We start from the raw sequence: 25,589 nt of genomic DNA on the forward strand, positions 1-25,589 counted from the left end.
CTAGCCCTATCAGAGCTAAATTATATTGTAATGTGGCAGTCATCAAATCTGACTGATATTGGTTGAGAAATAGAGAAATGGATTAATGGAATAGATTAGATATAATTGAAACAGAAGTAAATGCCTTTAGTAATCTACCATTTGATAAACCTATAGACTCTAGCTTCTAGGATAAGAAATCACATTTTGACAAAAATCCCTTCTGACAAAAATGGAAAATAGTAAGGGCAAAACTAGGCAAAGACTACCATTTCACATGCTATACCAATATAAACTCAAAATGGGTCCAGAATTTAGACAAAATGGATGATAGTATAAGCCAATTAGGAGAACAAGGTATAGGCTGTCAGATCTACAGAAAAGAGTGAAGTTTATGGCCAAAAACATATAGATATCATTATAAATTGCAAAGTAAATAATTTCAACCACATCAAATTAAAAAGTTGTGATTAAATAAAACCAATGCAAGATTAGATTAAAAGGATTGTAGAAATCTGTGAAACAATGTTCAAAGCTAGTGTTTCTGATTAGGACTCATTTCTAAAATTTATAGAGAATTGAGTCAAATTTATCAGAATGTAAGTCATTACATAATTTAAAAAATCAAATCATATAAGCAGTTTTCAGGTGAAGAAATTAAAATTACCTAGAGACATATGAGAAAATGCTCCAAATCATTATTGATTAGACAAATGCAAATTAGAACGACTTTGATTTATATCTCACACCTATCAGATTAGCTAAGATAATTAAAAAGGAAAATAATTTATACTGGAGAGGATAGGGGAAAACTGGGAAACTAATGCACTATTACTGGAGTTGTTATTTCATCCAACCACTGTGGATAGAAATTTGGAATTATCCCCAAAGAATACTAAAACTGTATATACCCTTTACTACCATTACTAGATCTATATCCTCAAAAAGGTCACAAAAATTGGAGAAAGTCTCACAGGGACAAAAATATTTATAAGAGCTTTTTTATGGAGACAAAGAATTGAAAATTGATGGGATATCAATTGGAGAATGACAGAATAAGTTGTATGAATGTAATAGAGTACTGTAAGAAATCAATAGTGGTTGGACTTTATAAAAACAGGAAAGTCTTGCATGAATTTATGCTGAGTGGAATGTACAGTACCTGGGGAACAGTGTACACATTAACAAAATTATGAGATTATCAACAATGATGGATGCAACTCCTCTCTGTAGTCCACTAATCATGGACAATCTTGAGAGGCCTGTTATTGAAAATACCATCTACATCTAGAGAAAACGTTTATGGAGTGAGAAATAAGAATATAGCACTTTTAAAAACTTTTCTGTGTTGTTTCTTTCTCTCTCATGTTTTCCCTTTATTTTTAATTCTTCTTTCAAAAAATGACTAATATGGGAATGTGTTAAACACAATTGTACTTGTACAACATATATCAAATTATCCAGTGCTATGGGGAGGGTAGAAAAAAAGGACATCTGGTAGAAAGCAGTGGAACTCAAAAGCTTGCTAAAGGATGAATGTTGATTACTATCTTTGTATATATTTGAATAAAAAGATAAATCCTTGATGAACTTTTACAGTATTGGATACTTCTTACATTATACTCCCAATAGAATGGACCAGGAAGAGAAAGTCTATTCCTTGCTTTCTTTAGTCAATTCCCAAACTTTGCTAGTCTCTGCCATCACTTTGCAGTCATTCTTTTTTGATGTTTAATCTATCCATCAATATCAAAGAATTAGGTCCTTATTGCAGCAATCTGTACATTTACAAAGTCACTTGTACCATTTTCTCTTTCAGAATTTCAATTTATACAATGCATTCAAATGCATTGATTTCTCCCTTTATCCCATTATACCATAATCCTTGTAACTTTAACTTTGACACCATCTTTCATTCTTCCCTTTTTAAAATTAGTAGAACCCCAATATCACTTGCAGTCCTTTCACATGCAGGAAGATCTGTATTTGGCAACTAGTTAGGAAGGATTATTTAGAAAATGAAAGTAGAGCGTCAGATGATATAGAAATGAAAGCAGAGAGTCAGATGATATAGAAAGATCTGAGTATAAACCCTACCCCTGATACCATTTTTTATGATTAGGGATGACATATTTACCATAGCTATTATTCTCATTATGATTGTTTTGCTGCCCTATTGTAAATCATATCACCGGTGAGCTCATCTTTAAACTACACTATTCCAAAATGAATAATATACAGGATAGCTCAGAGACAGAGAGAAATATCAGAAAGTCAGTATAGTTTTCTCTTCCACATTGTTGGGGTTTGGGATATAGTGCCTCTGTGACCTGGAAAATCCAAATAAAATTTTTTGGCCCTCCCTTTGCACCATAGAAGAAATCTGATATTTTTCATCATCTTTTATGGGGTGTTTACCATACCTTATTTTAAAATTTGGATATATTTATGGTATTAAAAGATAAGCAATTTAATAATTCCTAATTTCTAAACTTTTTCTGTCATCTGCTGGGTATCACGTGTTATCTGTGGCTTTTTTTTAGGTTTTTGCAAGGCAAATGGGGTTAAGTGGCTTGCCCAAGGCCACACAGCTAGGTAATTATTAAGTGTCTGAGACCAGATTTGAACCCAGGTACTCCTAACTCCAGGGCCGGTGCTTTATCCACTGAGCCACCTAGCTGCCCCTATCTGTGGCTTTTATTACACTTTTTTTGCACTTTTTTATTTGTTACACTTTTTATTACACTTTATTATACTTTATTACACTTTTATTACACTTTTATTACACTTCCAAAACATTATCATTTAATTTATTTTGCCAGCTAGCAATGGAGAAATCATTGGGGACACGGCAGCGGGGAGGAGTGTAATTGCATGGAAAGAATATCTATATTTACTCACTAAGAATTCTTCAAAACAACCCTTGTTTCTATATTAAGGCACACCAAAGAATGGGCTATATATAGGAAGATATGCACAATTCAAGGATATAAGCACCACTATTTAATTGACCCTACCTCAAAAAGACACAACACAAAATTATCCAATCAATGAACATGCTCATGGACTTATCCCTATGCCATTTTTGCACAAATTTCACAAGGTTCCTGCCTTTCTCTTGTTACTCTCAACCTTTGTTAATATTTTTCCTAGATTTATTTTATAGTATTACAATAATTTTTTAAGAGTAAACATAAACCCCCCTCCCACCCCCCCCTCAAGAAAATGAGAAACCTCAAGAATAGTGAGAGAGAGGGAAAAAATGTACTTCAGTATGTATTCAAATTCCAATGGCTCTATCTCTGGGGTGAGTTGCTTTCTTTATCATAAGTCCACCAGAGAAGTTGCTTCAGTATCATTCCCACAGTAGCTATTACTACCTGTATTTCCGTCCACTCTAATCCTCCCCACTCTATTCTATTCTCTCTCTCTCTCTCTCTCTCTCTCTCTCTCTCTCTCTCTCTCTCTCTCTCTCTCTCCTTTCATCCTGGCCCTGTCCACAATTGTGTTGTACCTGAGTCTCCTCTCCCACAATCTTCCCTCTCTTCTATTACCTATTTCCCCCTTCCCCCCCCCCCCATTCCCTTGTAACCCATCCATTTTTTCTCATTTTTCTCTAGGGTAAGAGATACTGCTTCACCCTAATAAATGTGTATGTTATTTATTCTCTGAGCCATTTCTGATGAGAAGGAAGGCTCACAAATTCCCCCCTTGCCTTCCCTCCACTCCATTGAAAAAGCTTTTTTTTGACTCATGGGAAATTTCTTAGCTTCTCCTTCATCTCCTTTCCCTTCCTCCCAGTAATTTCCTTTATCACCATTGAATCTTTTTACTATATTATACCATATTTTGCTCTTTCCTGTGCCCTGTCTATATATGCTCCTTCTAAGAGCTCTTATAAATGAGAAAGTTCATGTGAGTTAACAATATCTTCTTCCCATGCAGCAATAAAAACAGTTCAATACCATTAAGTTCCTCATATTTAGTCCTTCTCATCCACTCCCTCTGTGGTTCACCAGAGTCCTATACTTGAAGATTAAACTTTCTGTTCAGCACTGGTTGTTTCAATAGGAAAGTTTGAAAGTCCCCTGTTTCACTGAAAGTCCATTTTTTTCCACTGAAAGAGGATGGATGTTCAGTCTTTCTGGGTAGTTGATTCTCGGTTGTAAACCAAGATCTTTTGCCTTCCAAAATATCATATTACAATCCCTATGAGCCCTTAATGTAGATGTTGCCAGATCATGTGTAATCCTGACTATGGAGCCTTGGTAGTTAAATTATTTGTTTCTGGCAGCTTTTAGAATGTTCTCTTTGATTTGGGAGTTTTGGAATTTGGCTATAATATTCCTGGAAGTTTATCTTTTGGGATCTCTTTCACGAGTGCATTCCCTCAATTTGTATTTTACTCTCTGCTTCTAGGATCTCAGGGCAATTTTACTGTACTATTGCTTGAAAAATCACATCTAGGCTCTTTTCCTGGTCATGACTTTCAGGTAGCCCATAATTTTTAAATTATTTTTTTTGGATCTGTTTTTGAGGTCAGTTGTTTTTCCAATGAGATATTTCACATTTTCTTCTAATTTTTGGCTTTTTGAGAAGTTCTACTTCTTGATTTCTTGCAAAGTCATCAGCTTCCTTTAGTTCCATTCTGCATTTGAAGGAGTTTTTTGTTTCTTCAGAGAGCTTTTTTATCTCCCTTTCCAGCTGGTCAATTCTGCTTTTTAAGGCATTCTTCTCCTCATTTGCCTTTTATTTTGCTTTTTTTTCTATTTGACATAAACTGTTTTTTAACATATTATTTTCTTCAGTATTTTTTATTTCTTTCACCAAGCTGTTGATTTAGTTTTTATGATTGTTCTGCATTGCTCTCATTTCTCCTCCCAATTTTTCCTCCACTTCCCTTAATTTCTTTTCAACATCTTTTTTTGAGCTCATCCATAGTTTTAGTCTATTTTTTATTTCTCTTGAAGGTTTTGGATATGGAAGCTTCTATTTTGTCATCATCTGAGTATGTGTTTTGATTTTCCATGGGACTAAAGTAATTCTCTATGGTCAAATTCTTTTTCTGTTGTTTACTCATTTCCCCAACCCAAAACTAATTTACAGCACTTCCAAGGCTTTGGGTTTTTTTAGGGGGGGACACCCCAGTGGGACTTTATGCCTCCAAGGTGTTATGCTCTCTTGCCTGTGCTTTGATATATAGATGACCATAGCACTACCCTCTGCATTAGAACTGTAAAGAGGAGTCCTGCTGGGCTATCTAAGTATGGAAGTTCAAACTGCAACCTGGATCTGAGTATGGGCAAACATCAGAGTCCTGTCACCTTGGAGAGCAGAGAAATTTCTGTAGTCTCCCCTGACCATCTTTCCATATGTGGGCTTTGCTCTGGAAATGGAGGATGGTTTCTCCTGATTCTCACTTCAGTTTCTCAGGCCAGTGCTTTTCACTCCACACTCATTCTGTTGTAGCAGAATTCTCTCCTCACCCCTTCAAGTTGTTACCAGGCTACAATGTGAGTGGGGCTTTTTCCAACTCCTGGTCCTCATGAAACACACCTTTCCCACAGAACTTCTAAGTTATCTTGGACTGGGAAAATGTATCCCTCAGTCTTTATGTTGGTTCTGCCACTTACAATTTTGGCTAGAGTCATAATTTGACAGCTTTTGGAATTCCCTGGGGAAGGAGTTCCCGGGAAATGCTGCTTTCACACCACTATCTTGGCTCCACCCCCACCCCAACCATTGTTAATTTGAGAAAATGACCATTTCTTCAAAAATATATCCTAATGAATGTAATCTTAAATATTTTGGTTGTAGTTGCTTTAGGGAGATCTGCTAATGCAAACACTCTTTTAGCAACTGCATTCAATAACTTTTGGCCAGTAGAAATCTCTTTTGGTTGTCTCATCCCTGTCATTTTACCTCTGTTTTATGTGTCCACATCCTCCAACCTTTATACTGCCTCTTCACTAACACTTCAGAGATAAAATATAAATTCTGTATTTTGAGAGGGAGTTCACATTTCAGTAAATGTAATGGTCACTACAGTGAATGGTCACTACAGTGGTCACTCAAAAATGTTTGAATTTTACAAACTTGAGGGACATGATTAATTTTTCTGTTATAAAGCTAAGAAGCATGTGTGGTTTGAGAGATTCAAGAGCCCATCAAAAACACATTGGAGCTTAGCTGAAGTGTGTGTGTGGGTTCACAGCATAGTTATTTATATATGTTATCAAATAGAAAGGATTTTAAACTATTTCCCATTCTAGTCTATGAACATTTGCTGATACAGACCTACCTCATGTGCCATATCACGTTTTATTATCAACCACGCTCTTCTAGGCAGTTTTCTTTCAAATCAAAAAATACATCAAATAGGAATGGGCACATTTTATTCTCCTTAGAAAGCAATTTGAGCTACCTGTGCTTTGGACTTACTGAAAATACATAAATGATCAGTGCATTTTTCACTTTATTTTCTGGTTTGTAGCAGAAAATGGTACTGATTGTAAATGTTAATTAAAAATGTAAAGAAAAAAAACAAAAACACTCGCACTTCCTTATGAGTCCTTTTGCTAGATGTCTAACAGTGATTAGGAAATTGTTGAGCCATGATGATATATTAAATATTAAAATTTAGTTTAAGGTTTAATTCAAATTTATAGCAGTTTTACTTAATTTACTGCATATCACACAATTTCCTTTACTGATAACTTCCAGTGTGTACCATAAATAATAAATTTGCTTTTACATTCTTCTATTGTTTTAATATAATTTTGTATTAAACCTACATTTGCCAAGATTTAATTATGCTACAATTTGTTTCTTTTTTTTTCACTTCTTTCTGCTTCAATCTAGTGAGGCTCACCTTTAAGTCTAATTATCATTTTGTAGGTTTATACTAGAAGGCTGCAGGCAGTTCCAGATATTAAGGAGCAAGTCATGGACAACTTATTGGTAGCAAGGTTTAAGTACCAAGTATAAGGAAATTCAGAAACTAAAGGTTTGATTAAAAATTCCTAAACTGTCAGCCCCTGAAAGTTGCTCTCTCAAAAGACTAACCACTCACTATTCTGTTTTGTGTTACAGTTTCCATATGGAAGTTTTTTTTAAAGCATTTGCTTTATACTACTTTATCAATCCATGTTATTATTATTATTATTGTTGTTGTCTTCCTAATATGTCCTATCCCACGAATAGAATCAAATAGCCATAGGATTTCAAAGTTGAAGGGCATGCTGGTAGTTGTTTAACTAATTCATATTCTTAAAAGATGTTCTACATGCAAGTAGTCATCTGGGGTTTACTTGAAGACATTCAATGAGGGGGAGCTCAGAGGATTCCAAGGCAACATATTCCACATCTGTATTTTTGGAAGTTTGGAAATGCTAAATTTGCCTCTTTGGAAGAATCACCCATTGTGAATAGTTTTGCACTTTGAGACCAAGTAGAGGACATATGTCTTTTCCACTTTACAAGCCCTCAAGTAAATAAAGGTAGTTGTCATGACCTCCACAAGTTTTCTCTTTCCCAGACTAAACAAACCTTCTCTAAGACAGGCATCTTTAGCTGGTCTGTCTTGAGTCAGAGTCTCCCATAATATACAATCATTTGTAAAGTTCTCAAGTGAGATTTTCAGAGCCTCCCAGGACTTAGAGCCCTTGAAGATTCTTATAGTTAATTAAATGAGGGTTTGACTTAATCCTTACTTCACTTAACATGGGGTTAAGCACACTGGGAGGAGTGGGGGAATGCAAGTATGAAAGATAATAGACTTGGGGGGAGGGGTACAAATAGTTCATGAAAGGATTAAGCTTTGGATGATACTTTGGCTCTTGAGGATTGTGTGTCTTTGGAAGGTACTTGAAAACGGGGTGAGGAAAAAATGATTATAATTTTCTTTAGTTTTGGCAAGGCAATGGGGTTAAGTGGCTTTCCCAAGGTCATGCAGCTAAGAAATTATTAAGTGTCTGAGGCCTGATTTGAACTCAGGTACTCCTGACTCCAGGGCTGGTGCTCTATCCATTGCTCCACCTAGCTACACTATAAAAATGATTATAATTTGATGTGATTCAAGAATCTTGAAAAGTGTACTTCTAAGGAAACAGAAGAGGGAATGGCACATTATGACTCTGAGGCAAACCTGCTTATCAAACAAGCAATCAAGATGTGTAGGTATTTTGATAACAATTTGAGCTTATCAAGCAATCAATCTATTACTCAATTAATTCTCTCCTTTTTCTTCTAGATTTCTCTAACCTATTGAGTGTGTATGCTGTTTCCTCTCTGAGGCATTTCAAATGAGGCAGAAATAATAAATACATACTTCTCAGACCAAGATGTAATAAAAATTACTTGTAATATAAAGAAGTATGGAAAGAGAAACTAAAAACTAAATGGAAACTAAATAACAATTTTAAATAATGAGTGAATCAAACAACAAATTATAGAAACAATAAATAATTATATCCAAGAAAGTGATAATGATGAGACTTCATTCCTTAAATGATGGTATGCAACCAAGGCAGTTTTGAGGGAAAATTGTATCTCTATATGCTTTTATGAATAAGACAGAGAAAGAGGAGGTCAATGAATTGATCAATATTCAGTAAAAAAGCTAGAAAAATAACAAATTAAAGATCCCCAATAAAATATCAAATTAGAAAATCTGAGAGTCAATGGAGAGATTAATAAAATTGAAAGCAAGTAAACCATTGATCTAATAAATAAAACTAAGAGTTGTTTTTATGAAAAAGCTAGTAAAATAGATAAACCTTTAGTTAATCTGATTAAAAAAAGAAAGAAGACAATCAAATTACCAGTGAACCAATGAGTAGGAAATTAAAGAGATAATTTGGAACTACTTTGCCCAAATGTATGCCAAGACATGTGATTGCCTGAATGAAATGGAGGAATATTAATAAATATATAAACTGCCCAGATTAATAGAAGAGGACATAACAAAATTAAATAACCTCATATCAGAAAAAGAAATTGAAAAAACAATCAATAAACTCCCTATGAAAACGTCTTCAGGTCCAGATGGATTTACAAGTGAATTCTACCAAACATTTTAGAAACAATTAATTCCTATTCTAAGTAAATTATTTTAAAAAAATATGACAAATTCTGTCAAATTCTTTTTATGACACAACATGGTGCTGATATCTAATCCAGGAAGAACCAAAACAGAAACAGAAAATCATAGGCCAATCTCCCTAATGAACACAGATGCAATGAATTTGCAGCAAGTTATTACTAGGTTAATATGCATGATCAGTTAGAATTTATACTAGGTAGGCAAAGAAATTTCAATATTAGGAAAACACTCAACATAATTGAACATATCAATAGCAAAACCAACAAAACTCATATGATTATCTCAATAGATGCTGAAAAAGCCTTTGATATTATACAACATCCATTCCTTTTAAAAACACTAGAAAATTTAGAAATAAATGGAATTTTCCTTACAATAATAAGTATTAACTATCTAAAATATCAACAAAATATATGTAATGGGGATAAACTCAGAGCATTTCCATCAAGATCAGGGGTGAAACAAGAATGTCCATTATCACCATTATTATTCAATATACTTTTAGAAATGTTAACTAGCAATAAGAAAAGAAAAGGAAATTGAATGAATCAGAATTGGCAATGAGGAAGTGAACCTTTCACCCTTTGTAGATGATATGGTGGCCTTAGGAAAATCATCTACAAAACTCTTTGAAACAATTTACAGATGAAAGAAGCAGGATATAAAAATAAACCCATATAGATCATCACCATTACTATATATGAGCAACAAAGTCCAAGAACAAGAACTCGAAAGAGAAATTCCATTGAAAGTAATTGCAGACATTAAATACTTGGGAATCTACCTCCCAAAACAAATCCAGAAATTGTATGAACACAATTATAATGCACTTCTAACCCAAATAAAGTTAAATCTAATAATTGAAAAAATTTCAAATGGTCATGTTAGGTCGAGTTAATATAATAAAAATATCATCAAATTAAATTATTTATTCAGTTTCATACCAATTAAATTACATAATAATTATTTTAACAGAGTTTGAAAAAATATTAACAAAATTCATTTGGAGCAACAAAAGGTCAAGAATAGCAAGGGAAGTGATGAAAAAACAATGTTCAGGAAGGTGGCCTACCTCAGTCAGTTCTCAAACTATACTATGAAGCAGCAGTCATCAAAACTGCCTGGTACTGGTTAAGAAATAGAACAAGGGAGCAATGGATTAGAATGGGTTCAAAAGAAATAGTAGCAAATGACTACAGCAACCTATTGTTTCACAAACCCAAAGTCTTTAGCTTCTGGGATAAGAACTCATTATTTGAATTCTTATTGTTGTGAAAACTGGAAAATATTATGGCAAAAACAAAGTGTAGACTCACATCTCAAACACTATATTAAAATAAAGTTAAAAGGGTTGCAGCATTAAGACATAAAGGGTGACACCACATAAACCAAATACTCTATTTATCTGATCTATGAAAAGGGGACAAATTTATGAACAAACAAAAAATATAATACATTATATCCTGCAAATTAAATGTTTTTGACTATATTAAATTTAAAAAGATTTTGCTTAATAAAATCAGTGCTGTCAAAATTAGGAATGCAGAAAGCTGGAAATAATCTTCACAACTGAGTTGTGATAAGGGTGTCATTTCTATAATATATAGAGAGCTTCATCAAATTTATAAGGTTGCAAATCATTCCCAATGGATAAATGGTCAAAGATATGAATAGACAGTTTCCAATGAAGAAATGAAAGCTATATATAGTCATATGAAAAAATGCTCCAAATCATTATTAATTAGAGAAATGCTGATTAAAACAACTCTGTGATATTACTTCACAACTTTCATATTGGCTAAGATGACAAAAAGAGAAGATGATCAATGTTGGAGAGTTTGTGGAAGGATTGGGACATTAATGCATTGCTGGTGGAATTGTGAAGTCTTCCAACCATTTTGGAGAGCAAGATGGAACTCTGCCCAATGAGCCATGATCTTTTCATACTCTTTGACCCAATAATTCTAATTCTAGACCTATATACAGAAGAAATTATAAAAGTTGGAAAAGTTCCACATGTTCCAAAATATTCATAGCAGCTACTTTTGTAGTGGCAAAGAAGTGAAAATTGTGGGGGGTGTCCATCAATTGGGGAATGGTTAAACAAGTTAAGATACATGAATATTAAGGAATACTATTGTTCTATAAGAAACCATAAATGGTCAGACACTAGAGAAGCATTTATGGAATTACAGGATCTGATGCTGAAGAAAGGGAGCAGAGCCAAGAGAACAATGTACACATTAACAACATCATTGTGAAATGATCAATCCTGATGGATGTAACTGCTCTCAGCAGTTTAGAAAGCTAGGAAACCCTATTAGACGGGCTATGGACAATGTTATCCCCATCCACAGGAAGTAAAAGAAAACAAAAGAAAGCAAATCAAAATCCTTCAGAATCTGAGGAACATTACATTCTCTTTTTTTAAAAAAAATTCTCTTAAGTATTTCTTTCTCTTGATCCTTCATTTCTTATCACAAATGTATAAGTCCAATATTAACCTGACTGTCTCTGAGGGGAAGGAAGTGGGAAGGGATGGCAGAAGAAAATGTTGTAACTTAGAAATATACATAAGCATATGGATGAATGTTTTAAAAAACATTCATAACATATATTTGGAAATGTAAAACATCAATACAAATTTTAAAACAGAAATTGGAAAAAGTACTATAATTTCTTTTAAACAAGTAAAGATGTTCATAGACAAATCTGCCTAGTGATAACTATCTACAATATATTTGAGTGACCATGGATAATTTATTTAGAATAAAATGATTAAGTATTTGATTCCAATAAGTGTGGGAACTGAGATTTTTCTTTTAAAAAATCAAATCAAATATAAGTCTGAGTCCACATTCATATGGCTTCTATTAAGTTTTATCATGTTCCCATCTACATCAAGTATCAGGGTGATAACATTCACAGCATGGAGGTATCCTAAAAATTATCATTTACAAATCCATCATTTTACAAATAAAGAAACTCAGATTCAGGGAAGCAAATCTGCTCACACAGGGAAATAAACAGCAGTGTAATGAAGAAAGTTCTTGGATTCTGAGACTCCAAATTCAAGGCCTCCATTACACTAACCTCTAATTTGCTTATAGAAATGATTAAGAATAGAAAACTGAAAATTATTTTTCTTCCCACTAATTATTACATTGATGAATAGTGAAAAGAACCCAGGATTAGAAGTCATTCTATTACTTTCATCATTATTTTTGCTGTTTTACCCTTTGAGTGCTCTTGACTTTAAGAAAGTCATTGAACATTTGGGTTATAATTAAAACATTTGTAAATCAAATGTTTTGAACTAGATAATCTCTAGGTCCTCTAACATTTTATGATCTTATGGGTCAGTACAGAAGAGAGTTAGTGACTGTAAAATAGCTAACTATAAGCTTAAAAAATCATCTTTTTAATGAAAAAAATATCTCTGGCAACTTGCTTTTCTCTAGAGGTCACTAGAAAATAAAATACCTTAAAGCAAACAGATCCAAATTTTAGTAATTATCCAACAAGCTTTGGGGGATCCTCTGGCACATACATCTCATACTTTAAAAGGAGGCCAAGAAGGAATCAATAAGGACTTTTTTTTTCTTTTAACCTGCTTATCTCACTTTAAATTTTTTTTCTTATTTTTCCAGTTTTGTCTGGATATTGGTTCAGTTGGTTAGGATGTAGTGCTAATGAGATAGAGCTTAAAGGTTCAGTCCCTGGGTAGACTAGTTAGTTTTCAACAGAGTAAAATTCATTCTATCCTCTTATGTGAGTCTGTGTCCCCAACTTGCACCAGTTGTTTTGGAAAACATGTATCACTGGGGACTGGGAGAGCAGATTGCTATATTATGATATCATCTTAATAAATTATAAAACCTATTAATTCAATTCAACAAGTGTCCATAGTCTACTTCATGCCCTTAAAGGAGTGACTTTTTTAGGAGGAATCCAACAGGTATATTGACAAGCAAATTCAAAATATATACCAATAAAATACAATGTAACTTATGAAGAAAAGTTAAGAACAGTAGCAGCAGAAAAATTTAAAAGATTTCTGTAAGACATCTTATTTGATTTGATCCTAGAAGGGCACTAAAGACTCCAAAAGGAAGAAAGAAGGAGAGAGAGTATGACATGCTTACTGGAATGATGGATAACCCAGGCAAATGATACAGATGGAGGTAGTATTGTGTGCTGACAAGTAAATGTAGGTCAATTTATTTAGAGCACCAGTGTATGTGAAGAAAAACTATTGAAAATAAGTATAGAAAGAAAGTTTGGAGACAGATCATTAAGAGGTTTAAATAGCAAATGAAGAAGTTTCTTTTTTGTTGTTTTTCTTTTAGCTTAGAGGCAAAAAGGAGGTGAACCTTCTTGCCATAGGGAGAGATTTGGTCAGATCTGCACTTTGGGAATTACAAGAACAATATTTCATTTTATCCTCTTATATCACCTGAGCTCAACACAATGATATTCACATATCAGGTGGTTAACATAATTGCTAAAATTGAAGGTGATTTTTAATGACTTCACTGAGATTACTTTCCAACTACTGTTTGTATATACATTATTTTTCCATGTTTTCTTCTACATTAAAGTGTAATATCTTAAGTGCAAGGATTACTTTTATTCATCTCTATCTTCACTTCTTACAAAGTCTGGTAAATAATATATGGTACCTAACTCTCTACCATTTTAATATAACCTTCAGATAAGCAAAACAAATATTCTAAACCAATTCAAGTACATGCTCTCCTGAAATAAGGTAATAGGCTCATCTCTATAGATGAATTATGTCATATTATTTATTGTGTTCTTACTTTAGAAGACCTTCCTAAGGTCCTCTATCTCCACATGGACAGAAGCATAGATCAGTTAATTCAGATATGAGAGATGGAGGTATATACCTATTCTCATCATGACAAGTTTGATTGTCAAGAAATAAGTTTTCAGTAGTGAAATATTAAGAACCTATATTACCCAAAGTGACAAGTTCTAGTTATGGGAAAAATGAAAAAAATTATTTCTGCCTTCAATTCTTCTAAGATATGCAAGATATGAATAGATAAATGTATTCATTAAAAGTATAAGAGGAGAAAAAAATCACTAACAAATAAAGCTTCAGAAGAGATTTCCTATGTCGAGACAAATAAGATGAGCTTAAGAGGAAACTAAGTGTTCTAAGAACCAAGGAGTGGTCCATCTAAAAGGTATGAAGACAACCTGCATAAAGGAACATGAGTAGTAGATGGAAGGCTGAGCTTCAACTCATATCTGGTCTTAATCATTTAATAGACATGAGACCTTAGACAAGTCATTTAACTTCTACCTGCCCCAGATTACTCAATGACAAAATGGATATAATAATAGCACATACTTCCCAAGGCTAACTCTAATTTAGATTCTGGATACGTCAAGTATTCCAACATTACTCACTTACCAAAACATAAACTTTACTTTGCATCTTAAGTTCATCATCTCTCTGGCAGGAATTTGGTAGTGCTTCACCTTCATCTGGAATTGTGGCTTATCATTATATTAGAGTTCTAAAGATTTTCAAAGTTGTTCTTTCATTTTATAGTGCTGCTGTCATTATAGAAGTTATTTATTTAGTAGCACAGTAAATGCAGTTCTCAACCTCTAGTCAGGGAAAGCCTTAGTGCAAATATAGACTTGAATATATCCTAGTTGTGTGGTCCTGGTCAAGTTATTTAAACTTCAGATGTCTTAGTTTTTTCTACTTTAAAATGAAGATAACACCAACCTCACAGGATAACTATCATCAACATACAACATATTTGCAAAGCCATTAGCATAGTGCCTGGCACATAATAGTCATTATTTAAATGTTTTTTTTCCCTTTTTTCTGCAATCCCTGGTTCAGCTGTGTTCTCTTTTTATCCAGTTCATAGAAATTTTAGCAATTCGATATGAATTATCTATTTTTACTTCTTATGAAAGAATAATGCATATTACAATAGACATTACAATATAATAATACATATTACAATAACATACCACAGTTTGTTAAGGTATTCTCTAATATGTAGATATCCCCTTAATTTCTAGCTTGGCTATATTACAAAAAGTTTGGTACACATGTCCTTTTGGGGGGGGCAGGGCAGTGAGTATTGCAAGGACAGAAACAACATTTACAAATAATTGTTGGCATTGGAAGTTGAGTTCATTCTATCATAGAATCATAGATTTAAATTTGGAATAAAAGATATGTCATACAATTCAGTGCCTTCTATATGAAACCAAAGAAACTTAGTTCCAGGAATGTTTTGTAATTTTGTGAAGTTAAAATACTCTTATACATTATTAAAGTATTTTTAATTTTTATAATTTATACATTAGGTAAAACAGTTCAAGTCATAGAGTACCTGGGGGATAATATCCTTCTTAGGGCAATAATAGGCAAACCAAATGTAATAAGTATTTTATTTGCATAAAATATACTATAATTATTGACAACTTATTTGTCCAAAGAACACTTTCCCTTCTAATAGTAGTATTTTTAAAATACTTAATTGGTCCAAATTAAATTGATTAAATTATATTCTCTGTCATAATCTGGAGATAAGATAAATACAATCTTCCTCAAAATGTGTTCATATTGGAGTGGTAGTTTGGCAGCTCCCAAGATGACTTCCCAACTTTCCCCTCTTGTACAAGTAGCATTTATAAATTCTGAGGTATAATCCTTACACTAACTCCCATTTGAACTGAAGTGTTTAGTTGCACAAAGTAAGCTTCATTAAGAGATTGAGAGTATATTTTCATGTTATCTGAGTGTATCTCAGGTATATTTTCCACAATATCAATCACAAGCACCATTTCACATCTCTTCAAAGTCATCAGTTAAATTGATTAATGCCACAAGATCAATTTAAACAATTATTTACTTAGAAGATATAGGAAAATATGCTCCCTAAACTGTGACACACTGTGTACTATACTACTTTGTTTACTGGGGATAGTGGGCTAAACCTTTAAGTGCTTGCTATAAAATAATCCCCTCACCAAATTCACTTCTTATTATAGTATATAGCCTTGGGAGGAAGTTGCTCAAGAAAACATCTTCTTTGACAGTTTCAATTCATTTCCTGGGATAGATCCCAAGGACTATCAGATCCTAGCTCCAAGACCTTTGGTGCTTTTTGAAACTTATAAGCCACAGATTTCCAAAATTCTTACTCACAAGACAGAAAAGACTAGAAATCATAGAACAGGGGGAAAAACTACATGGCAATGTGCTCTTCTATAAGTTGCCATGGATAGAAAAAATAGGCATCTGGGGCTATACCCATGCAGAGACTTGCAACAGATATGATCTATTCATTCAAATGGAGTCAGGGAGAAAAGAGAAGCACCTATTATGTTGTAGCTAAGTGCTAAGTATTGGTATGACAAAGACATGAATTAAGCAGTCCATGTCTTCAAGGTACTTACTTATGTATCAGATGCCCTAAACAGAATCACAGCTTTTCAGGGCTAGATACAACTCCAGAGACCACCTTGTTCATTTCTTTAAATCTTCAACAACTGGTCACCTAGCCTTCTAGTGAGGAGAAAATGCTTTAGGTCCCAAGCTAGCCTATTCCACTTTTAGATGGCTTTAATTGTCAGGGTTGACTTTTACCCAATCAGAATCTGTCTCTCTTCAACTTTCATTTATTATTGTTTCAAGTACTATCCTTTGCTGTTGTTGTTGTTGTTGTTGTTGTTCATTTTCAGTCATGTCCATCTCTTCATGACCCATTTTAAGAAAGTTTCTCAACTAAGATACTGGAGGGGTTTGCCATTTTCCTTTTCCAGCTCATTTTATGATAAGGGAACTGAGCCAAACAGGCATAAGTGATTTGTCTAGTTTTACACAGCTACTAAGTGCCTGAGGCCAGATTTGAACTCAAGTTTAGCCTGTATCCTCTGAATGAAGGACTTTATCTCTTCCTTTTCCACCCCACCAAGAAAGTTCAGCATACTCATATCATTTTAATACTGTAGGCACAGCTATTTTTACATACTCTATTTTCTTTCCCCTTCTTTTGCAAAGATAATATCTTTTTCCAGCTGTCTTTCTCCTCAGCTGCATTGCAATATGCACAATACTTTACAGTTTAACAACACAATCCCATATCATGTCAACTTCTCCCAAAACTTTCTATCAAATATAGGGTATCCTCATAGCCATCTCATAAATATAATAATTCCCCAAAATATCAATATTTCTACAAATCTCATTATAATTGGCTCAAAAATCTGATATAATTCATTTATTCTTTTTAATTTGTGTGACTAATTTTTCCAGTATTGAACTGATATATTAGCAGTGATATGCAATTTCAATGTTCCTAAATCTGTCTCAGACCATTGTACCTATAAAGATAACTCAAGAAGAGAATGCAGATATAGTTCATGATATGTTTCTTCACCTTAAAGGGTTCCAACTTATGAGTCAGTGAACCAAAATCCCCATGGAATTTTAAACAAATCAGGGTGTTTAGTATCTGTTGATGGTCTGGGAGAAACGTTTTCCTCTGCCCTGTAAATAATGACTGGTTTTGTTATGTCACATAAAGAGGAAAGTAAATCATCCCAGGAGACTGAGCTTGAAGTGATTCACACCTCAGAAGCACATGTCAGAGATGAGACTTGGAAGATTGGACACATTGATACGGATTCATACGCATACCATTGCCAAAAACATGACTGAAAGGTCTATGTTATATAGAATGTTAGGACAGAATGTCAGTAATAAAAATGATATGGCACACAATTTGTTCCATTAATAAACAAAATATGGGTTGCACACCATCTGGGATTAATCCCATACCCTATATACTAGTTCCAACCTACTATTTCTTGATAGCTGATTGTAGAGGACAAGCTCTATAACACCAGAAAGTTACATGAATATCCATGGTATTTGAAGTGGGTGAGTTCTGCAGCTAAGAGAGCTAATAGAAGGTATATGAATAAGTAGAGTGGAAGTCTCAGAGCTCATGGATATTTGATCATCTTTTCTAAGTTTGCTATTCATTAACATTCATAATAACAAACACGCTCTTTGTTTTATTCTTTACCCCTTTATTCCCAGAACCATGTATCCTGACAGAGAAAAGACTAACCTATTCAGTGATCACAATTTAAGGTTATGAAGTATTTTCTGAAAAACAAAGCAAAGCCTATGTTGCCAGTATGGTAGGTCTTGGTTCACTAAAAACTCAAATAGAATATATTACAATATATAATGCTAGAATAATATTTTATGTGTAGAGTTCATTTTGTCCTATATCCATGAGTCTACCCTTAGAATTTTTATATTCTTGTTATTGTTATTGTTGCTGATTCTTCATTTTCAAAGATGATGATGATGATGAGGGTGATGTCTTTAATTGTGAATTGAATTTAAGTGAGACAGAGATGTGCATCATCATAATCATCATCATAAACATCAAAATAGGAATTTATATGGTGCTCTATAGTTTATAAAAATCTTTTAAAATATGGCCTCACTTAATCATCCTTACAATTCTAAAAGGTAGGTATCATTATTATTTCCATAAAAGATTTTTTGAGTGGAACATTTGATCAGTAGCTAGAGTAAATTCAATTACATAATTAAATGTTATTAACTGTTAGTATCTCAGTGGTTATTTTTTAAGGGTCTCTTGACTTTAGAATGCAAAGGAAGCATTTGAGAAGTTACTCTTAGTTAAATCAGGGGGTAAGAACAGTGAAGGGGGAAGAGGGGAGTAATGATAAAGATGCTGAAAAAATTGAATCTAGTATGAATAAAACATTCAAAAATGCACAGAAGAAAGTAGGAATGTCATGAAGAAGCAGAAAGGACAGACTTGAACTAGATCTATTTATCAAAAATAAATTCAATTTAATATAGATTTATGAATAATATAGAATTCAATATAGATTTACTATCATATTCTTTTCATATTTATAGTTGTTAATTTAAAAACAAAAAAGAAAAAATTAATAAATGAAAAATAAGGAAAATAATTTTGGTAACACTTGGAAGAGGGTAAGAAGAATTTTTTTAATATACCAGCCACTATATATCATCCCTAGCAGAAAAGAGTCAGTTTGCACAATGGCAATTGATCCACCTCAGGGAAATTTTCCTTCCCTGGGGTTTGATGAAGATAATATATGCTAGCAGCTGATGCGGTCAGATTTTTTTTTTAATAATCTAGTATACCTAGACCATTCATCCTATTATGATCATAAAACCATACACCAGGAAATACCTTGGAGATCATTTAGTCCAGCACTTCATTTTGTAGATGAGGTAATTAAGAACCAGGGAAATTGTCTTTACTCAATGTCACATTGTGAGTAAAGGACCAAGCCAAGTGTCAAGGTTATCTGACTTCAAATCCAGTATTCCTTCTACTGTACATTACTTGTTTTTTGAGTTTGCTCTGCTCATTAGTGCATCATACAATGGTCAAAACCTCTAGGCATTCTGCTCCATGAGCTTCCATTTAGGCTAATAGAAACTTCATTTTGTGGTTCTATTCCACATCAGGGGTAAACAGTGGTAGATGACTTACTTGTTCAGGGTCACACAGCTAGTGAGTATCTGAGGCTGAATTTGAACTCAGATCTTTCTCAGGTCTTGTGTTCTATCCACTTTGCCACTTAGTGTCCCAAGTATTTAATATAACATAACATAAATAATGCTAAAAATATATTTCAAACCAAATATGAGCCAGGACTGTTTTTACTAAATCTACTATGTAATACAATCTTGACTCTTTAAAGCAGAAGACAAAATCAATGCTAAATTAGAAGAAACAGTAATGACAAAAAGAAAAACCTTTAGGAATAACAGACATTCTCAATAATTCTGTTTTAAAAAGACTACTGATTCTGAAAAGAAATAGAAATGGAGAAAAGTTACAACATTAAGATGGTTATAACTATTTCTTAAATAAGTTTAAACAACACAAATCAGTTGATGACTACAAAGAAGTCAAGAAACCAGAAATTGCATCTTCCAACAATCCCTTGATTTACTAAAACATGGTCACAAAAACCAATCTCAATAGAGTATATAAATTTGTCTCTTAATCATTATGGAAAAAGGAGGACAGAAGAATAGGAATATCTCTCATGAATTGGAATATGGGCTAGATTACTGATTTTTGTAATAGAGAATCTGGATGAAGAAACTTTCTGCAAAGGCAGCCACCTTTTCTGAATATTAATGACTTAAAGAATTGCCTGGAGGAAGAAAACAAAACAAAATAAAACAAAAGCCCTACAGAATCTGAATGAACACATTCACTTTTTAAAAATTTCTCATATATTTCTTTTCTATCTCAAAGAATTTTTTTCTTTTCCCTTAATCTTAATTCCTCACACTAAAAATAACTAATCTGTAAACATGTTAAACATAAATGTGTATGTACAATATTCACATGTTTGCAACTGAGGGTAGGGGGATGGGAAGGAGGGTGGAAGAAAATCATATATCTTAAAACTATGCATATGTCTATGAATGAATGAATGATGAAAAACATTTATAACATGTAACTGGAAAAATAAAATATCATTTTATGAAAAAAGCATGATTGCATTATGTACAGTTTATATCAGATTGCTTCTTATTGGGAAGGAGAAGGGAAGAGAGGGTGGTAGAAAATGAGGAATTCAAAAACTTGCAAAAGGATGGCAGTTGAAAACTATCTTTTAATTCAATTTGAAAATAAATAAATAATTTTAAAAGAAAAAAAAGATTTGTCTGGAATCTTTAAAATGCCAAGTAACTAGGCCAGGGTCACCCATTTATTGTTAGGGGGAAATAAATATGTAGAATATGTAGTATGAGATTCATTTAATGTATATCATTTCTGGAACAACTACAGTTGAAACTGGAATAAGGGAAACATGAAGATGGGAAATAGATAAGATATATTTGGAAACTCTATAGGTGCTATATAATGTTTTTTCTCGTTCCCCCTCATATCTAACTGCTATATTTCTACACACATTGAATATAAAATCTCTTTCAACAAGGATTTGATAGCAATTTTTAAATGTATTTTTGGTAGGCAATGCTATGGGATTTTGTTTTGTCATCTAGCTCATTCTTTTTTTTTTTATTTTATTGGATTATTCAATGAATTCACTTTTTACAGTACAGAGTTAGGTATTTCTCTCCTTCAATTTGTCTCTGGTATTTTTTCCCTAAATTTGGATTTCTTTTCCTCTCCTTGGTAGCACATAGTATTTGCCTTAAGTTATTTTAAGCAACCTCAGTTACTTTAAAAGAAGGTACTTATTCCCTTTGGTCTCTTCTTCTCACCCTCAAGTTAAACTGCCCTGATTTTTAGACCTTCCCCAGGTTTAGAGTTCTGCTTAATTTGTTATCTACTTTTCCCCTTTCTTTTATCTATTTATTTATTAATTAATTACTTTTTTCACCCTCTACGAATTGCTTTATTAGATTTTTTTTGTAAATAGCAATTTTCCATTTATATCTTAACCTAGCTTTTAATATTAATTTTTATAAGATTTTTAGTTTCAAATTTTTCTCCCTCCCTACTCCCCAAGATAGCAAGCACTCTAATATAGACTTCACATGTGCAATCATGGAAAAATATTTCCATATTAGCTATATGGTGAAAGAAAAAAAGAAACAAAATTTAAATGCCATAAAAGCAAAAAGAAGAGAAAATATTATGCTCAAGTTTTTTTTTTCTTTTGGTGTGAATAGCATTTTCCATCATGTGTCTTTTGAAATAGTTTGGATCCTTGTATTACTGGGAAGAAATCTGTAAATCATAGTTGATCATCAGACAGTGTTACTCTTTTTTTTTTTAAGGTTTTTTTTTTTTTTTTTGCAAGGCAAATGGTGTTAAGTGGCTTGCCCAAGGCCACACAGCTAGGGGTAATTATTAAGTGTCTGAGACCGGATTTGAACCCAGGTACTCCTGACTCGAGGGCCGGTGGTTTATCCACTGCGCCACCTAGCTGCCCCTACCATGTTACTCTTACTGTGTATGATGTTCTCCTGGTTCATCTCACTTCTTTCAGCATCAATTCATGTAAGGCTTTCTAAGTTTTTTCTTAAATCCACCTTCTCTTCATTTCTTATAACACTACAGTTCTCTATTTCATTCATATACCACAATATGTTCAGTCATTCCCCAATTGATGATTATTCCTTAAATTTACATTTTTTTATTCCAAAAAAAGAAATGTTATAAAATGTTATAAAAAATTTTCCCTTTTGTCTAATCTGTTAAGGGGGCACACCTAGCAGTGATAATGCTAGATCAAAATGTATTTTCAATTTGGTTGTCCTTTTGGCATAGTTCCAAATTGCTCTCCAGAATCATTTGATCAGTTCACAACTCCAAGAACAATGCATTAATGTCCAAATTTTACCACTTCTAACATTTTTCACTTTTCTTTTGTGTTGCATTAGCTAGATTGACAGGTATAATGTGCACAGAGTTGTTTTAATTTGCAATTTTCCAATTAATGGTGATATAAAGCATTTCATATTACTCTCTCTCTCTCTCTCTCTCTCTCTATATATATATATATATATATATATATAATATATATATCTTTAATTTTCTATTCTAAAGACTTCCTGTTCATATCATTTTATCATTTATCAATTGGAGAATGACTTGCATTCTTATAAATTTGACACAATTATGTATATATTTAAGAAATGAGACCTTTATCCAAAATTCTTGCTTTAAAAATTTTCTATCGTGTTTGTGTTGATTTTATTTGTGCAAAAACTATTTAATTTAGTGAAATCAAAATTATCCATTTTGCATTACATAATGTTTTCTACACCTTGTTCTGTCATAAGTTTTCTCACTCTCCATAGGTCTGACAGGTAAACTATTCCTTGCTTTCCTAATGATTTATCACCTATATATCTAAATCATGCATCAATTTTAACCATATATTGCTCTGGTTTATGGGATACTGATATATATCTAGTTTCTTCCATATTATTTTCTAGTTTTCCCAATAGTTTTCTTTAAATAATGAGATCTTCTCCCAGAAGCTGAAGTCTTTAAGTTTATCAAACAGTGGATTATAATACTCATTTGCCACAGAGTATTATGTATCTACTCTATTCCACTGGTCTACCATACTATTTCTTAGCCAGTACCAAATAGTTTTGATGATAGCTGTTTTATCTAGTTTTTTATCTGTTTCACTAGGCTATCTTCCTTTGCATTAACTTATTAAATCCCTTGATATTCTTGATGTTTTATTTTTCATTATGAATTTTTATTATATTTTATAGTTCAGTTAAATTGAATTTATATTTAAATTAAATAATTTTGGTATTTTTATTGGTCTATGGCTCTGATTAGGCAAATTAATGTAACTAGAATTATAATTTTCATTACATTTGTTGGGTAATTTGATATTTTTATTATTGTTTAGATAAAAAATGATTTGTGTGAAAACTGTGTTGTAATTGTGTTCATATGGTTCCTGGTTTCGTTTTGGCAATTGGATTTTCAAATGGTTTATATTGCCTACAGTTATTTTTAAATGGAATGTCTTTTTCTGTCTATCTTTTGTTACTGAGCTACACTGATAAATTGAAAAGTTGATGATTTATCTAGATTCATTTTATATCCTGAAACTTTGCTAAAGTTTTTAATTATTTCAAGAAGGTTTTTAGTTGATTCTCTAGGATTCTCTAAATATACCATCATATCATTTGTAAAGAATGAGAACTTTTCCCTCTCATTGCCTATTCTAATTCCTTGAATTTCCTTTTCTTCTCTCATTGCTAAAACTAGTAAAATACTGAATAATAGTGATGACAATGGGCATACTTGTTGTATGTCTGATCTTACTGGGAATGCTTCTAGTTTATCCTCATTACATATATAATGTTTTCTGGTGGTTTTAGATGGATACTTCCTATCATTTTAAGGAAAACTTCATTTATTTCCATATGCTCTAATGCTTTTTAATCAGACAAGTGTTTATTTTTTGAAATGATTTATCTGCATTTATTGAGATAACCATATGGTTTCTATTGGTTTTGTTATTGTTAAGGTTAATTATATTTATTACTTTCCTAATATTAAACAATTCCATAATTTCTGATATAAATTCCACCTGGAAATAGAGTATTTAACTGGTGATTAAATGCTGTAATCTCTTTGCTAATGTTTAATTGAAAAATTTTACAACAATATTCATTAGGGAACTTCGTCTATAACATTCTTTCCCTGTTATAACTTTTCCTGGTTTAGGTATCAGCACCATGTGTTTTTCATAAAAGTAATTTGGTAGGGCTCCTTTGAATATCATTCCAAATAATTACTATAGTATTGAATTAATTGTTCTGTAAAGGTTTGGTACAATTCCATTGTAAATCCATATGACCCTAGACATACTTTCTGATGACTTGCTCAATTTCATTTTCTATGATTAGTGATTTAGATATTTTATTCCTCTTTTAATAATCTGACCAATTTATATATTTTTAAAAATATTTGTCCATTTCTCTTAGATTGTCAGAGTTATTGTCATGCAGTTGGGCAAAATATATCTAAATTATTGCTTTAATTTCCTTTTCTTTGGTATGGAAGTCATCCTTTTCATATTTAATCCTGATAATATAGTGTTCTTCCTTTTTTAAATCAAATTGATCAACATTTTATCTATTTGACTGGGTTTTTTGAAAAAATGATATAAATTCTTAATTTTATTTATTAGGTTAAAATTTTTCTTTCTTTGTTTTACTAATTTTTCTTTTGAGTTTACAAATTTTTAAATTAGTGATTAATTGGAGGTGTTAATTTACTTTTTCTAATTTTTTTATTGCATGTTCAATTAATTGATCTAATCTTTCTCCAATTTATTAATGAATATCCTTAATGAATTATTTAATTTCCCCTAAGAACTGCTTTGTGGAACCCCATAAATTACATTAAAATGTCTCATTATTGTCATTCTCTTTGATAAAATATTACAATGTATTGTTTGAACTATTCATTACTTCCGATTAGATTACTTATAAATTTTAATCTATCTTTCCATAGTTCTTTTTTAACAGTAATTTTATTTTTTAATGATCTTGTTTAATATTCCTGCTTTTCTGAATTTTATTGTGATGTTTTAGTGCCCTAATATATGATAGTCAAGATACCATGTTCTGCTGAGAAAAATTATATTACCTTCTATCCCTGTTCAATTACCTACAGAGATCTATCATATCTAAGTTTCTAAAATTCACATCACCTCCTTGACCTTTTTAGATTATGGTTAGATTTATCTAATTCTGAGAGTAAGAGATTGAACTTTCTTATTAGTATAATTTTCCTCTAAGCATATGGATATCACATAATACTCTGCAACTCTTCCTTTCATCTTCTCCCAGTACAGTCTTGGTGGGGTTTTTTTGCCCCTAAATAATTTTTATTTTATCATCACATCATAGTCAACACTCTTTCTAACAGCTCTAAAAGAGACACTG

Source organism: Macrotis lagotis, chromosome 1 (genome assembly GCF_037893015.1).
Source record: "Macrotis lagotis isolate mMagLag1 chromosome 1, bilby.v1.9.chrom.fasta, whole genome shotgun sequence".
NCBI lineage: Eukaryota > Metazoa > Chordata > Mammalia > Peramelemorphia > Peramelidae > Macrotis > Macrotis lagotis.